An 18,285-nucleotide genomic window follows, 5' to 3' on the forward strand; every position below is an offset into this window, starting at 1 on the left:
AACCGGGAGAATCGTGGCCTTGAGAAGATTCATTTCCAGATCTTCCGACAAAAGTCATCGTTTCTTCTCCCTACTCAAGAAGAAAAATGACTTCGTATGGACGCCTGAATGTCAACAATCTTTAGAAGAATTGAAACAATATCTGTCAAGCCCTCCCCTGCTGCACACACCAAAGGCCGACGAGCAGTTGTACTTGTACTTGGCCGTGTCCGAGATCGCGGTAAGTGGTGTCCTGATCCGAGAGGAAAAAGGTACGCAATTTCCAGTTTATTATGTTAGTAGAACTTTAGAGGACGCTGAGAAGCGTTATCCCCACTTGGAAAAGCTTGCTTTAGCATTGTTAAGTGCGTCTAGAAAGTTGAAACCATACTTCCAATGTCACCCCATATGCGTAATAACTACCTACCCATTAAAAATGTAATGCATAAACCCGAATTATCCGGTAGTTTAGCAAAATAGGCGGTTGAAATCAGCGGATATGACATAAAGTACAAACCCCGAACGGCCATAAAGTCCTAAATCTTGGCAGACTTCGTGACTGATTTTACTCCCGCGATGAACTATTGTTAACCTCGGGTAAAATATCAGGGGTTTGGACCTTACATATGGACGGAGCATCCAACGTAAAGGGGTCCGGACTCAGTATCATGCTAAATTGACTAACAATGAAGTTGAGTACGAGGCCTTGATTGCAGGTTTAGAGTTAGCTCGAGGACTGGGAGCCGAGGTCATTGAAGCAAAATGCGATTCCCTCTTGGTAGTGAACCAAAATAATGAGACTTTCGAGGTGAAAGAGGATAGAATGCAGAAGTACTTCGAAAAAGTTCAAGTGGTCCTACATCGGTTCAAAGAATAGACGTTATAACATACCCCGAGAGAGCAAAATACCGAGGCAGATGCTTTGACGAACCTGGGCTCCTCGGTAGAAACGGAGGGACTAAACTCGGGCACGGTTGTCCAGTGGATGAATTCGGTTATAGAAACCAATCAAGTCAAAGTCAACGCAACAAGTTTGACTTGGGATTAGCGAAACAATTACATAGATCATTTGGTGGATGGGAAGTTGCCAACGAATCCGAAGGAATTACGTGCATTACGAACTAAAGCAGCAAGATACTGCATGGTAGATGGTAGGATATACCGACGTTCCTTTTATAGCCCCCTCACCAGATGCGTAGGGCTCGGGGAAGCCGATTATGCAATGCGGAGGTGCATGAGGGAACATGCGGCAATCATTCCGGAGCAGAATTGTTGGTCCGAAAGCTGATCCGGGCAAGTTATTATTGGGATCACATGGAAACGGATGTGAAGAACTTCGTCTGCAAATGCGACCAGTGTCAGAGACACGCCCCGATGATACACCAGCCGAATGAATTGCTTCATCCGGTACTTTCCCCATGGCCGTTCATGAAATGGGGAATGGACATAGTCGGACCTCTACCCTCCGCACCAGGTAAGGCTCTCTTTATATTATTTATGACTGACTATTTTTCTAAGTGGGTTGAAGCACAGGCATTTCAAAAGGTCCGAGAAAAAGAGGTCATTAATTTCATATGGGACCACATTATATGCCGATTCAGCATCCCGGCTGAGATCACATTTGACAATGGTCATCAATTCATAGGGGCCAAGGTAAACGATTTCCTCAAAGCACTGAAGATAAAGAAAATAATGTCAACTCCGTACCACCCGAATGTAAATGGACAAGCAGAATCCACGAATAAAACCATCATTCAAAACTTGAAAAAGCGTCTCGATGAGTCTAAAGGCAGATGGAGAGAAGTCCTCCCCGAGATATTATGAGCATACAGAACAACACCGAAGTCAAGCACCGGGGAAACACCGTTTTCTGTGGTATACGACACAGAGGCTCTAATCCCGGTGAAAATAGGTGAGCCCAGCTTGTGTTCCAATATTCCACGAGAGAATCAAATGACGAAGCTATGGCTATAAAGCTCGACTTAGCGGAGGAATTGTGCGAAGTCGCTTTAGTCCGATTAGCGGCCCAAAAGTAACGAATGGGCAGGTACTATAATCAAAGGACGAACCTCCGACACTTCCAAATAGGGAACTTGGTCTTTCGAATAACACTGCATACGAAGAACCCCAGCGAAAGAAAACCCGACCCAAATTAGGAAGGATCGTACAAAGTAACCGAAATAACGGGCAAAGGGTCATATCAGCTCGAAGCAATGGATGGTCAACAGGTGCCAAACAATTGGAATGTGGCACACCTAAAGAGATACTATTGCTAAGGTACGAACTTTAACTCTAGTTTCTTAAACCTATTATTTAACCCTTGCAGGTAGTACCACAAATGAAGTTGTGATAGCCAGATTTAGGTCGGAAAACACGTGTTGCACTCTTTTTTCCTTAGCCCAATTTTGTCCCGACTTGGGTTTTCTGACAAGGTTTTTAATAAGGCAACAACATACAACGTGGTACTTAAAATGTCGAAGACTGGCTAAGAGCCGGGACTGGAGACTCCCCGATAACAGTGATAGTGTTTTTCTCCTCAATACTTCGAACATAAACATTGAGGGACCAGAGCATATAGCTCCCGTGAGACGAACTGAGGGCATTGAAGGGTTACCTCTGTAAGGGCCAAACGACCGAATGAGTCGTGCCCGGATAGATTCTTTATAAGGGCCAAACGACCGAATGAGTCTGCCCAGATAGGTTATTTTGCAAAGTCCACACGGCTAAATGAGTCATGCCCTTAGGTTCTGTAATCATCCATGATTATGAAATGAGAAAAACACTTCGGTTCATACGCTGTGAAATTTCAATTTCAAATCAAAACTCAAGCTGTTCATATTCCAACTTGCGAATCGCAAGGGACTATCCGCTACAATAAGACAAAATAAACTATGAGCCCAAACAAATTCTAAGATAATTAAGCTCGATACAAGCACAAAGGCGTTAATAGTCCGGACCAAGCCTGAGCACTATCTAAAATCTTTTAAGGTCGAAAAAAATCGACCTAAAATGCCCAATATGGATTCAGAGACTTCCGAACTCACGAGCGAAAAATAGGGCCCATGGTAACGTAAAGGACCGTAAAAAGGGCTTCAAATTGATAAGACTCGAAGTTCACATTGCTCTAAGAATGAGCTTACTTCGGTCTGTCAGTCCGAAAATATCCACATTATATTCGGCTCAAGCATCAAAAGAAAAGTGTACCAAACCCAAAAACTATCATATATATATATATATCAGCCCAAAATATGCAAAAACATCATTCAAAATATTACATTCAGAAAACCAAAATCCTAAAATATAAAAACAAAAACACAAGCCTATCTACTCCTCCTCCGAAGAGGCAGGATCTTCAAAGTTCGAGGGATCATCCCCGGAGCTCTTACCCTTAACAGCCTTGTTAGTCTTAGCCTCCATCTCCTGAGCCTGACCGATCTTGGCCCCAATTCCCTCGAGGCCTTGTTCCTGGATTTCATGAAGAGTATGATCCCGAGTGAGCTATTTCATATGCTCGACCTTCAGAATGGAACGATCAGTGGCTGCCTGGACATCAGCAACAACTTGATCTTGGATCCAACGACGAGCTACCAAAGATTGGTTCAGTTGGTTGGTCAGATTTTCCACAGCCTTGGTTTGATCATCCGTCGCCTTTTGGACTGTTTTCAGAACCTCTTCCTGTGCAGAACGCTCGGTTATCAACCTTTCAAATTCAGCCTTGAGAGCATTAAGGTCCTGCCTAAGTTCAGAGATGGCAGCTACCCGTTCTTCAAAGGCTTTGGAAGAAACGTCGGCCTCTACGACCAGCCTTTCTTTGTCCACCTGAAGGATGGTGAACTTCTCGGCCATGGCCGCCAATTCATTCCCGGATCAAAAGTTCTCTTCCCTAGAAAGGGCAAGCTCAGTTTTTACCACCTTGAGTTCGGCCCTAGCGACATCAAGATTGGCCTTGATGGCATCGACCTCAGATTTAAGAACAGAAGTATTTTGGGACTCCGATAGCCGCTTTTCGGCCTCAAACTTGTGGGTTTCACGACTCTGGGCATCCAATTGAACCTGAGCATCTTCAAGATGACTTCGCAGCTTAGCATTCTCTTTTGAACCCCGGAGGAAGCCTTCGTGTAGCAAAACCACGGCCTGCATTCGGGAATGGGTTAATATGAGAGAATTAAAAGGTGCAAAATAAGGTGGTGTAAAATAAGAGAGTAATTTACTAAGTACATACCCGGTTGCCGGAGTGCATGCTCTCATTCATGAGACATGACCACGAGACGTTATCCATCTTCTCCTGATCTTCATAGGATACCAAAGACCGGAGATAACTAGCCACACCAACCGAACGGGATAAAAAATGAGTATCCTCCCTAATTAGAAATGACGGTAACACTTGGAGCAGGAAACGTGCCTACAAGGTGTGGCCGAGAACCCGATTCAGTAATATGCAAAGGCTGTCTCCTAGAGGGATCGGCAGGTTAATACCCGAGGGGTCAGCCCTGATAATATCAGCCGGGGCAACCTCTTCCAACATAGTATTGAGGTCTTTCTCGTGTAAAGAAGGGGAAGAAGAAGCCCTGGGTAAATAGTCGCATTGGTGGCATGTTTCTCACCGGATTGATCGTCCTTGATTACAATGATGTCGCCAGAGATCCGTACTGGACTCTCTAAAGGTCGCTGAGAGCCAACTTCGGATGCCCTCTTTGAATAAACACGTGGCAAGTCCACCCCAGCCACAGTTAGGTTAACCACGGGTGGCGCAGCTTGTAGTACGCGGAAGGCTATCACGAAGTCATTGTCATCCTTCTCGGGCACATCCTTCAGTGACCGTAAACGTTCACTGCGGGTCGTGGCGGGTTTCCTTCTTTTTGGACCCTTAGAAGATGAAAGTTGGGAGGACCTGCTCCGTTTCCTGCTTGTGGCCACTTCGGCAACGAGTTGCTCGGTGTTGGCCGGATCGAACATCGAACCCTCTTCGGGGGACACGGGCGGAGGCTCCCTCAATTAGGTCTTGTTTCGCTTTAGGCCTACAAATATAAGAGCAAATCTCGAGCAAAAAAAAAAAAAAAAAACTTGCTTAAAAGTATAACCGTGGGCGCAAAGCCCAAGAAGACTCACCGTGATTCTTCACCTCCCATTTATCCGATTACAGGTGGCTCCGAGATTGAAGTACATGAGGGTATTAGGCCATGAGGTCCTCGAGCCACTCTTCGAGGTTATCAATAACACGGGGCACCCATTTTTTGGCTATAAAACAAAAAAAAAGGGTAAATAGATGCTTGGAAACGACCAAAGAAAATTTTAGGCATCGAAGTCACTTACGTCGGTTGTTCCACTTCTCGGGGAAGGGGCAATGGCTCGGAGGAATAATTTCCTCGGTCTTGACACGGACGTATCGCACCAGTCATCCCCTATCTTTATCATCCATGCTTGAAAGAATTGGAAACTTTCCATGCTTTAAAAGCTTCACTATGCCCCCCGTGAAAGAAACTGGGTGAATAAAGTCGGATCAAGTGATCCAGAGTGAACTCGGCATTGACTTCGTTGGCCAAAAATCGAATGCATGTAACCACGCGCTAGACATGCGGTCCGATCTACCCGAGGCACAGTTGGTATGTCCGAGACATGTCCAAAATGACTTCGTCAATTGCCAGATTCAAATTGAACGTGAAAGGGAAAGTGAACATACTTGAATATCCCTCCACGTATATCGTGATATCTTCATTGGGGCCCGAGATTATGATCTCCGAGGGGCCATATCTCCACTTACCAGCAGGTGGGGGTGTCGGACTGACGTCCTAGCCATAATAGGATCGGACCTTTGGTAGGATTGCCTCGGTGATAGCCATGGGGTAACAACTTACGTCGTAATCCCGGTCCGCATTATCTCCCTTCGGAGGCTTCTCGGGAGCAAATTTTGAGTCGAAGTTGTATGACAACGGCATCACATTCTTTCCATCAGGTTCATAAGGAACCTCGGTATCTTCCTCTGCAGCGGCATCGACGACACGAGGGGAATCGGCCGAAGTATTTTCGCGAGAAAAAGGCCTAGAAGCGAGAAAAGAGAGAATGAGTATCTGGGGAAAACACGATGAAGACTTGAAGGACAAACAAAAAATGGTTAAATATATGAAGATCAAACAAAAAACCAAAGGAGTTTTGAAGAAATTTAGTGAGAAGTTGAAAGTTGAAAGCATGAAGATTTGAAGGTTTAAAATTTTGGAGAGTTAAATAATTGAAAAGGTGGAGGGAAGATTTCGGAAATGGAAAGTGAAGGGAAAGGCTGAGAGCAAGTATTTATAGAGGGGAGAAATGTTTCCCATTCGTCGCCTCCCACACAACCGGTCGCGAAACGACGCGTGCCTCGTACTGGCCAATCAGGAACTGACGGGTGTCACGTAGTAACCAATCGGGAACCGGCTCATCTCCAGTGTCAGTAAGAAGTGACGTGATGGGACGTTTGGGTTTTTCGCGTATTCCTAACGAGATCTGTTGCTTAAGAATTAAATTTGAACAAATTTGCTCCGAGCCAAATTAAGTTCGAAAAAGACAAATCGAGCTATGAGCCAATTCAGAAACAAAAACTTTTATTCAATTAAGTATCCGTACAAGAAGATTAACATCGATCAAAACAACCATACAAAGCAAATCAACAAAAAACAAATCCTAAAACTTTTGGGTTCTAGACCTCATCAACTTTGGGCTCGTCAGCATCTTCGGATAAAGCTGCTTTAAGTCGCTCGTTCTCTGCCCGAAGTCAGGCAACCTCCTCGAGAAAGTTCTCCTTTGTTCAGGCCGGAGGAGCACCATCACGGGGACTAGCAACAGCCTCTTCTTCGGGATCATCCTCGATCTCTAAGATCGGGGCGGGACCTTTCCCAGAAGATGCTTTCCGGGAGATCCGACGAGATTTAACCCTGGCACCAATTTTTGGACCAACGGCTGATGCTTCCGGGTTGACTCTTCTCTAGCGCTTCCTTCGGCGTTTACTTTGGCAGCCGTTGCTGTTGGTGCCTTCTTCACCGGAAGCGCTGATACGCGAAGAAACAAGTTAGGTTGGAAAACTGTAAATAATGGTAGCAAAAGAATGGATTTACCATGATTCTTTCCCCTCCATCCAATCGGGCCCAGGTCTTTCTAAGAATGACCTACGTGTTCAGCAGCACCCAACACGGTGGTTACCCATTCAAAGATCCCAAGTATGAGTTCGGGTTCAACATCAGTTGGTTCGAAATTCCACTCCTCCGGTAAAAGGGATCGGGGTTGGCACGTTGCAATTGGGCCATTCTCATCATAACGAACCGATGCAACTATCCCCAATCAAAATCATCCTCGGGGTCGATTTGACCCCGAGGGATGAGATGCATAATACCCCCATGGATGACCCGGGGAATGTAAATATGGATTAAGTGGTCTAAGGTAAATAGGACTCCGGCCATACCGGCCAAAATTGAATACAATAAATGAGTTGCCATATCTGAGGAGCAATTTTCCCAACGCAAATCCGATAATGTCGGCACAGATCTTCGATCACCCGAGAAACTGGAAGTGTAAACCCGATGGCAAATGGATAAGTGTATACAAGAGCATAACCTGGGACGTGGTGATTAATCCGCACACCCTGCCCAGGAGGGGAAATCTCAACACCGTCATCTAAATGGCACTCTATCCTAACTCTGGGAATTGTGGCGTCAACAACAAAAGATTCAAAATGCCTCACATGGTCATAGTGATGGCCAACTTTGCAATCATCCTCATATTTGAACCCAGCCGGAACGATTTCATCCGCTTGGAGCTCAAGGTCTTTCATGCCAGAAGGTTCAATATGAGATGGTGGAGGAGAATTTGGAGGCAGGGTAGTATCGGTCAACAATAATAGAGAAGAAGACATTATGAACGAGGGTATGGAAGGCAAATAAGCGTCAAAGGACAAGATTTTCAAAATATGTAAAAAAAAGTGATAAAGTGCATGGCTTTATATAATGAGGAAGTTGAATTTGAAAAGGTCTCTAGTAACGTTAGAATGTGGAAGGCCAAAGGATTCTGACAAGTGCACGGTTCCAAGGCAGACGACGGCATAACATTAATTAGGCTCGGACTCAGGTTAGTCAGTTATGCGATCGAAATAAAGCACGGTCTTGGGGAAGAATGATGTCTTTTCAATCCATTTCCCCCATCCATTTCTTTACTCCGAAAAATAGAGGGACTATCTGTGTACGGTAAGAACTTGGAAAGTTCACCTCGGTTCATCGAAGGCTCATACGGGATGATTATCGAGGGTCAGTCTGAGAAGATGGAGGGAACAAACCGGACCTGCACCAAGGGAGTCCGAGAAGATAAGTCTGAATGAGTTTATCCTTTTGCTGACTTCTCCGAAAATCACGCCCTCAACGGACGTGTCCGGTATTTTCGGAACTATTTACCCACGTTGAAACTTGAGTCATATAGTTAGTTTAGGACTCTAGCACTATAAATGCACATGTAATAGCCCCATTAGAGGGCATCTTCATCTCATCTCCATCTTAAGTTAGCAGTTAACATTTAAAAAATTTCTTTCATAGTAGAGGCCCGATACTAGCAAAGTTTCATCTATTTTAGTTTATTTTCAGTCCAAGCAACGAGACAAAACCTTCTCCCTCTCGGACCCGTTTATCTCCTTCATTACACAGGCTATCTTTTAATTTTACGTTAATTCTTTACTTTTCGATCATTCGTTTTATCTTGTTAACAAGCCCGGTCACATATCCTTTAAACCGCGTACAAATTCAATTGTTGCTCTCTTTTGAGGGTAAACAAGTTAGTTATGGATTTAAAGTTCTAGCTATTGGATAAAGTCTTCAATATTATAATTTTATCCAAGTTTTAGTATACTCATTATCTTTATAAATAAATACTTTAATTTTATGAACTCTTATTCTATTTTTGAAAACCAAACATATGAGGTAATCTAAAAAGAGATAATTACACCCTATGTCAATTAGGGTAGCCATGCTACCAAAATTGACTCATTTTGCTAAATCTTTTAAAAAATGACCCACTCCCTCCTTTTCCCCCCTCTCTCTCCACCAACTCTTCCAACCTAAACAAATCAAATCAAACTATACAAAAAAAAAAAAAAAAAAGAAAAGAAAAGGAAGCTTTACTTCTCAAACCTTCCAAAGTCAAACGCAAAAAACAGCAAAGATTATTATCCAAAATTAAAATTATCCATTCAACTAAATTGTCCCATTTTCCAAAAAAATGGTTTATCCAATCCAATCCTATATCCAGTCGATCATTCAAATCGCTGTCGTATTCCGCCACAGCCACTAGTACCACCGGCGATTACCTCCGCTAGCTGTCATTTCCTACCGTAACTCTCCTAACTGCTGCTTCACGGTAACCTATGCCTTGAAAATTAGAGGTTTCTCCACTAATGATGTTGATAGTGCAATTCAAAGCGGGAGGGGCATGGGTAGTGAAGGTATAATAGTGTATAATATTGTATATGGATTATAATATTGTATATGGGTGTAGGGGTATATGGGTGTATATGGGTATATGAGTTATAATATTGTATATGTATGTATGCGTATATGGGTGTATATAGGTTATAATAGTAAAATATTGTATATGGGTATATGGTTTATAATATTGTATATGGGTGTATGAGTGTATATGGGTATATGGGTTATAATATTGTATAATATTGTAAATGGGTGTATGGGTATATGGTTTATTATATTGTACATGGGTGTGTATTGGTTAAAGCTTTGCATATAAGTTTTGGGCTACTTTTTTGTAATATAAGTGACCAAATTGTATATTTATGAAATTTCCCCATCTAAAAATATCTTAGCCTGTTAAATATGATCCTATAATAACCTAAACATTTTCTATGTTAAATTTTTTTGTTTCCTACGGAAATTTCAATCACAAAGTACTCCTAGGCAAATATTACTGGTTGGATTTCTCCTTATTTGAATGTGATAATAAAACTCTCTAATTAATTGGATCAGAACAAATTCAGAATTACAATTTGTTTCAAACTCTATTTTCAATCATGATATTTTTTTTGTTTACCAAAATAGGCAGTAGAAATATGGTAGAATTAGACTAAAGCATATATAAGTCGTTCAATACTTGAAGGATATATATGTATATATATATAGACACACACACTTGGAGGGTTCACTTATTAAATACACATAAAGGGCCAAAATAGTTAAACCTTTCCATTTTCTCATTTTCCATCCATATAGAAAAGTTTCCCTTTAAAAGTACAAACTATTTAACACCATATCCACACCACTTTCCCCCGATCAGCAAGGCAAGTAAATAAAGCCAAAGAAAGAAAAGAGATTTAGAGTCCTTTCTCTTTCTTTTTTATCTTTACACCTTTCTTCAAGTGTGGGACAGAGAACAAAGAACACGGAAAGATTACGCAATCTTATATGAAAAAAAATAATAATAAGGAGAGGAATTTTACAGCACATAATGGTTGCCTAACTTCTCTTTATTCCATTTTTTTTTTGTAGAAAAAAATAAAGAAAGAAATTTAAGAGAACTATATAAATAAAACTCTTAATAATATGTAAAAGTTTTGTCTAAATACATGTTAGTAAATGAGGAAGTCATGAAATTTGTAGCACTAAAATATGGAAGTCGAAGAATATATGTCACCCAAGGCTAATTAGAGAACAAATGAAAACATGATCGAAGAGGAAAAGTGGTCTTGTCTTAAACCTGCTTAACCGGTGATTCAAGTCAACCGATCCAATTAAAATAGAGGAATTTTTCCTTATCATAATTCTTCTCCAAAACTTTAACTAGAGGTCCGCCATAACACGAAGGGGAGCAAAACTCTAGAAGTCATTGTAAGAGAACAAGTGGTAGAGGACAGATAGTCCATCAATCAAATTTGATGTTCAAGATCAAACTTCCACACACAAGCTCAAGAAATATGTTAAAATCAAGATTTGAATTGTGCAACTTTAACATCCGTTTGTGGCAGCTAAATATATATTCTTTCAAGAACAAGCTCTCAGGCTCTTGAGTCAACACAAATCCATCAAATTCGAGCTCTCAAATCCTTGAGTAAACAAACACCATCAAATTCAAGCTCTCAAGTCCCTGCATCAACAGAAATTCATCAAATTCAAGATCAAACTCTTAAAACCTTGAGTCAAACCAAATTCATCCATTCAAGATTAAGCTCAAAAGTTCTTGAATTTCTTAAGAGAAGAATCAAAGAAGACTCTCTCTAAATTTGAGATATTCTAGAGATTATAAATCCTCATAGTTTCTTGAATCAAATATTACATTTGTTACTCTACTCCTTGTCTTAATTATTTTCATACTCAAAATTTGTTGTTATAGGTGGATTACAAAGCTCATTTTTTTTTTAGCTTGAATGGTATGTTATAATATAAACACACACGCATATATGAATGAACATCATCGAATTAACGGCTTCGAGATGATAAATTCACAATTTGAACGGTAAGTTACTGATATTCGGCTAAAAAGTATGTATTTTTAAGTACATTATCGCCTCATATCTTGATTATAGTTGTGTAGTTTATGTGTTATTGAGACGTATTGAGCTTATTATGTGTTTTATATGGGTAGGAAGTGTTGTTGGAATTAAGAACACATAAAAATCCCATACTAATTCACCTTATGGTGTTCGAAGAAAGAAGAAAAGAGAAGACGAGATGATGAGAGATGAAGATGATGATGTTCAGACAAGATCTAGTCTTGGGTATCCTCTAGATCTTTCTCTCCAAAGACCAGATGCTTGACATGTGCAATTATCATAGCCACTCATCTGTATATATAGTGGATACATATACACCGTTGGATGGTCTTCAACAACTATAGATATTTTTGGAGAATCCACTTATGTGAGTAGCACGTGAGAGAATAATGTGGTTATATGTTGCTTTCGGGTACAGAATAAACAAATCAGTGTAGGACAAGTGTAAATAGTATTTTCATTTCTTTTTATTCTTTTATACAGATATATCTGTATATATACTTGAACAAAGTTGATGAATGAGATCAAAGAAAAAGTTTCAAATTTACAGTCTCTCATTAATCCCTACATGGTATCAAAGCAACAATAAGCTCGATCCAAACTCTCATCAAAACATCAAAGTCATCTTCATTTACAGTAAAATAGGATGGTTGAAACAACACCAATTGTGGAAACAAGCAATGTTGAAAAAGGGACGCTGACGACAATAATCACCCCTATCATCTGAATAACTCTGATTCACCTTGTATGACTCTAGTAAATACTATTTTTGATGGAAGAGGATACCCAGGGTGGAGGAGATCTATCCTTCTATCATTATCAACCAAAAAAAAGCTTGGTTTCATCAACGGAGCTTGTAAATGTCTAGATCTGAAATCTGCTGAATATGAACAATGGAGTTGTGTTAATGACATGGTCATCTGTTGGATTTCAAATGCTGTCATCTGTTGGATTTCAAATGCACTATGAAAAGACAATGCTGATAGTGTAATATCATCTAAAACAGTAAAAGAACTCTGGGACAGTCTAGAGCAAAGATTTGGCAAATCAAATAGTGCTAAACTTTACCACTTACAAAGGAAATATCAGTGCTAATACAAGGAAATACTGATATTGCTAGGTATTTTACTAAACTTAAACGTTTGTCGGATGAATTAGATGCACTAAATGTTATCATATGTTGCTTATGTGTATGTGTGTCTGAAGGAAAGGCAAAACTGATTAAGTCCTTGGAAGATCAAAGACTTATTCAATTTTTAATGGGATTGAATGATATGTATGCATAGGTAAGAGGAAATATCCTTATGATGAACCTTTTGCCTAGTGTCACGACCCAAATCACTAATCGTGCGGGCACCTATCATTTTCCCACCTGGTAGACGAACCCGCCCCTTGAAGATTCATCCAACAACATAAATAATAAATATGAGCAATAGAAGTCTAAAATCATAGATAGATAGTAATCCGGAATACAACAACTACCCAAGGAATCTGGTCTGAATAGTACGGAGCTACTAATAGAAGTCTGAAATATACAAGTCTGTCTCAAGATATGAAATAAAGATAGCAGGATAGAAAGTCTCCAGGTAGTGGATCGGAATATGGTTCACCCTGGAAACTCCAACTGACTGCCTCGGGAAGTCACCCACGAGGGCCTAAAGTGGAATATGTAATAAATTTTGCACTCAGAAAAGAATGCAGCAAGGTAGCATCAGTACAACAACACTTACTGGTAGTCATCATAGGCCGACAACAATTATCTAACATTATATAAAAGAAAGAAATTGAAAGATAGGCATATAAGTAGTTAAATATACAGTCACTAAGCACATTCACGTAAGACTTGCAGTAATGTGAACCACACTATATCTCAATAGTCTACTGTCATAGCCTAAGCGGAAACCTCTAGTCCTTGAATCCATCAAGTGTCTAGGTAAGTGATTAATAAGCACGCAACACCTCAAATGAATCAACAACCAAGGAATCAAGGCTGAAAGACACCATGCAATACAATAAACAGAAAAGGCTCAAATATGCCATCGACCTATCGGAAATGGCTCATTTATGCCACTCGTCAATAGTTTGGCTCATTTATGCCATCGAACTATAGCAAATTGCTCATTTATGCCATCGAACTATAGGAAATGACCCATTTATGTCACTCATCAATAGTTTGACTCATTTATGCCATTACTCGCTACCAAAATGACTCATCCATGCCATTTTTCATTAACATCGATTTTATAATACAAGATATGACACGTGGCCTTCAATTAGAGGTCTACGTCGTTTAATTAAACTAGCCCGATTTTAAGTATCAAATTAAGAAAAAATCCGACCCATACACCCTACCCACGTACAACCATAATCCGGTTGGAGGCCACGTGTCATATTTTGTATTATAAAATCGGCGTTAATAAAAAATGACATGGATGAGTCATTTTGGTAACGAGTAATGGCATAAATGAGTCAAACTATTGATGAGTGGCATAAATGAGTCATTTCCTATAGTTCGATGGCATAAATGAGCCATTTCCTATAGTTCGATGGCACAAATGAGCCAAACTATTGACGAGTGGCATCAATGAGTCATTTCCGATAGTTCGATGGCATATTTGAGCCTTTTTCGTTCAATAAATACAACAACCAGAATCAGAGATATGAATGGATGTAATATGAATGCATTGCGATGCAATGCAATGCACTGGCCAACTGTCTCATATCGTACACACATGCTATGGACTAAAACCTCCATGTCTCGATAGTCATGACCCATGGGGGACTCGCGAAGTCTACGTACTAGTCACTCCTCACACAGCCCAGAGATGAGTCCGCAACACCAAACACTCCGCAGATAGCCCGGAGATGGTTCCATATCACTAGCCATTCGGCGCACAGCCTAGAGATGGCTACTATATCAAGTATGTCCATATTCACTCCGCACAGAGCCCAGAGAAGACTTTCACCCTTCACTTTCTCCATTGGAACCACATCACAGTATCATCGGAAATGCATGTATGAATATCAATTTCAACTATAATCATAAGAGTGAATAAACATAACAACATCCATAAATCAACTACCAATACAAACTTATTCTCAAATCTGTACAATGCCACGTCCAGAATAATTTTCCTTCGGACCACATAGGTAACACTAAATAGTATATGCAAGAGATGCCATATGAGATATGTATGTAGAAAACACCATAATAAGAAGCCTCAGATGTTTTACTTTCCCTTTTATCACTATTAATATCAAATCACAGTTCATAACAATAAATCACGTAGAATGTGTATGAATGATATGCATGATATCATTGTCAAGTTAAATCATATCAAATCTAAATTGTGCCACTACATGAGCACATATTGCAATATTAATACCGAAGCAAGTTCTTTCCTCTATCCATGATATAGTCGAGATAAGTGAGAGACAACCATATCACAATCACAACATAACAACTAAGTAACAAGTCCAATAGCACACACATGGAAACAAGCCAAATCACAACAAAGAGGCGACAAGCGCCCACAGTCAACAACAATAACAACCTAAGAATATCCATCCCAACTTTATACCCGAAGGTTTAACATGCTTTCTCCGTCAATAACTAACTCTACATATGCTTCGATAACTGGAGTCTAACCAAAAAGTAAGCCGCAACCTACCGAGCTGGAGCCACGAATAATCAAATCTGAGCCTTGCCCTTTTGAAGAGCCTCTGAATACTCAAAGTCTAGCCATTATCGAATTCTAAGTTAGAAACGAGAAACAACGGTACCCATATTGCTATACATTCGTTCGAATCAAATCAACTAAGTAAAAGAGAGAAAATGACCCACAAGGGTAAAACGGGTATTTCAAGATAGAATTGGTAACCTAACGTTCTAGAAGTTCAATTCTACTTTCCATTTGCTAATTTAGCTCAAGTATTGATCAATTTCATCATTCATGGCCAAACACCCAATTTCGGCATAAACCCTAACTTTCCATATTTCAATTTCTCAACTAGAATGGAAGAGTCAAGCCTACTGGTTACTAATTCATGAAATTCCATGCTTAGATTAGTGAAATCCATCAATTAATATCATAATGGAAGACAAAAATTCAAATAACAAAATAAGGGTTAGGACTCATCTTCTTCCATTAGATTTCTAGATTTTCCACCATTGATTCAAGCTTAGGAAAGATTAATAAAGGAAATCAAAGTTAGAGAGACTTACCCCAAGAAGATAGAGAGACTTACCCCAAGAAGAATCCACTTAGAATCTTTTCAAATCGCCTTAAAGACACTTAGGAGAATAATTTTGGAAATGGGAAATGAAGGGTTTCACTTAGCATTAAATAACATTCTGACTCTGCGTTTTCCACCATAGCGTAAAATGATCTGCTACGGTGGTTCACACCCGCTATAGCGCACCCGCTCTAGCGGAACTGCTCCAGCGGTTCACACCCGCTATAGCGCATCCGCTCCAGCAGAACTGCTCACGGTTCACACCCGCTATAGAGTATCCGCTCCAGCAGAATACCGTCCGCTGGAGCTGATTCCTCAAGAATCCAAAGTCCCACGCTCCAGCAACTTGCTGGTTTTTCACCAATTTCTTCCCAAAACTCGATAATCACCCGAGACCTTTCAGATGCAACCCAGACATGCAAACATACATAAAAACACGCTGCAGACTCACTCGTGGTCTTAGAATTCCCAACAGAGGTCTAGTTGACCGGGTAACACCCAATGGTCAAAAACTAACTTTCCAACCAATAACCTAAAACGCTCTCGAGTGCCTTGAAAATCGAACTGAACATGATACCAAGTCATAATCGACCCTCCGAACCTCTCGGAATCAACGGGATTTTTGAAAAAGGTATGTTTACTCAAAAGTCAACTATCAATCAAAGGTTTTTCACTTTAAGGTTCTAATTCTCATAAGTCACCATAAAACTCGCTCGATTATCTCGGGAACTGTGTCGTCCATCCCCTTAGGTGAAATCATAATAACTGGACTCGGGAAAGGGTCAATGGGGATAAATGGGTCAAAAGCACTATAATGACCAAACGGGTCGTTACACCTAGTATGTATATTGCATATTCACTTCTTTTGCAGGATGAGAACCAGAGAGAAGTGTATGCAAATGCATATTTTGCTACTGATTTTGCATCATGTATGGTTGCTGGACAGAGCAAACAACACAATGCAAAACTTCTAGCTGATTTTGTAGCATTCATGGCTACTGGACAAGGAAGAAATGTTCAGAAATTCAGAAATCAACCATTAAGAGGAGGAAACACAACCCAAAAATTCATCAACCCAGCTCAGAGGTTTACCAAACCACAACAAAAATTCAGGGGAAAGAAGAAATACAACCCTAATATTTCTTGCACCTATTGTGGAAAGACATGACATATTCAAGATGACTGTCACAGGATCCATGGGTTCCCAGAAGATTTTGCCCCAATACAAGCAAATGCAACTTTAACACATGAAGAAGATATGAATGATGGAGGAGAAAATAATGAGTTCAATAACAACAATTTTGGATAGCAATTCAACAAAGAACAAATTGCAAAGATGATGCAGATGTACAAGCAGGCTAAGTTAACACAAACAGGAAATTCAGGAATCAATGATAATGTTGTAGCTGGTACTATTCTTAAATATTTAGGATCAGTGTTTACTAGCCTAAAATCAGACACCTGGATCATTGATTCAGGTGCCTCAGAACATATGTGTTTTGATCTCAACTCATTCTTGTTTCTAATTCCACTCCATGTACCTTTGAACATTACTTTACCAAATCCTTTCAAACTAACTGTTACTCATATAGGGAGTATTTCTATTTTTCTGGTCTTGTTTTATCAAATGTTCTTCATGTCCTAGATTTTAAGTATCACTTATTGTCCATTCATAAGTTTTGTGTTCAATTCAAATTTGATGTCCTATTCACAACTAGTGGGTGTCTATTACAGGGCCATTTAATGAAGATTCCACAAGCTTATGGTGAAGCTAGTGAAGAATTATATCTCTTAGAGCCCACTAGTCTTAAGTCTAAGTGTTTATTCAGTGACAATGTATTTTCAATTCCAAAAGGAAGTAATTCCAACCATGAGTCTGTTATAGTTTCTACTTCTACTCATGTTAATGTTATTCCTAATGTAATGATTTGGCATATAAGATTGGGCCATCTACCATTTTCAGCAATGAAACATTTGAACTTCATTTATTGTCATTCCAATTATGATTTTATTTGTGATATCTGTCCTAGGGCCAAACAAACTAAATTACCTTTTCCAATCAGTACTATCAAATCTAAACATATATTTGAACTTATACACATTGCCACATGGGGACCTTACAAGTCCAGCACTTACAATGGTTTCAAATATTTCCTAGCTATATTTGATAATTTAGTAGAGGAACTTGGAAATTTCTATTGAGTGCCAAAAGTCATGCTTTTCCTATACTTAAAAGTTTTCTTTCTATGGTGGAAAGACAGTTCAATGTCAAAGTGAAAATGATAAGGTCAAACAATGCACTAGAATTGGGAAAAGCATAGGCGGATCCAGGATTTTAACTTTAGGGATTCAAGATTTAAAATTTTAGGACAGGCCTCAAGGTACCATACAATAATAACCGAACCAAACAACGAACATCGGTATTCAAATTTTTTAAAAGTAACAATCCACCTTGCACTCAAAACCATAGAAATACTTTTCAAACTCTCTCACCCCGCTATCCCCAAAAATTTACATTTCGATATTGTAGACATTGAAACAGCTAAGTATACTGGATACAA

The sequence above is a fragment of the Lycium ferocissimum genome, chromosome 4, assembly GCF_029784015.1.
Source record: "Lycium ferocissimum isolate CSIRO_LF1 chromosome 4, AGI_CSIRO_Lferr_CH_V1, whole genome shotgun sequence".
Classification (NCBI taxonomy): Eukaryota; Viridiplantae; Streptophyta; class Magnoliopsida; order Solanales; family Solanaceae; genus Lycium; species Lycium ferocissimum.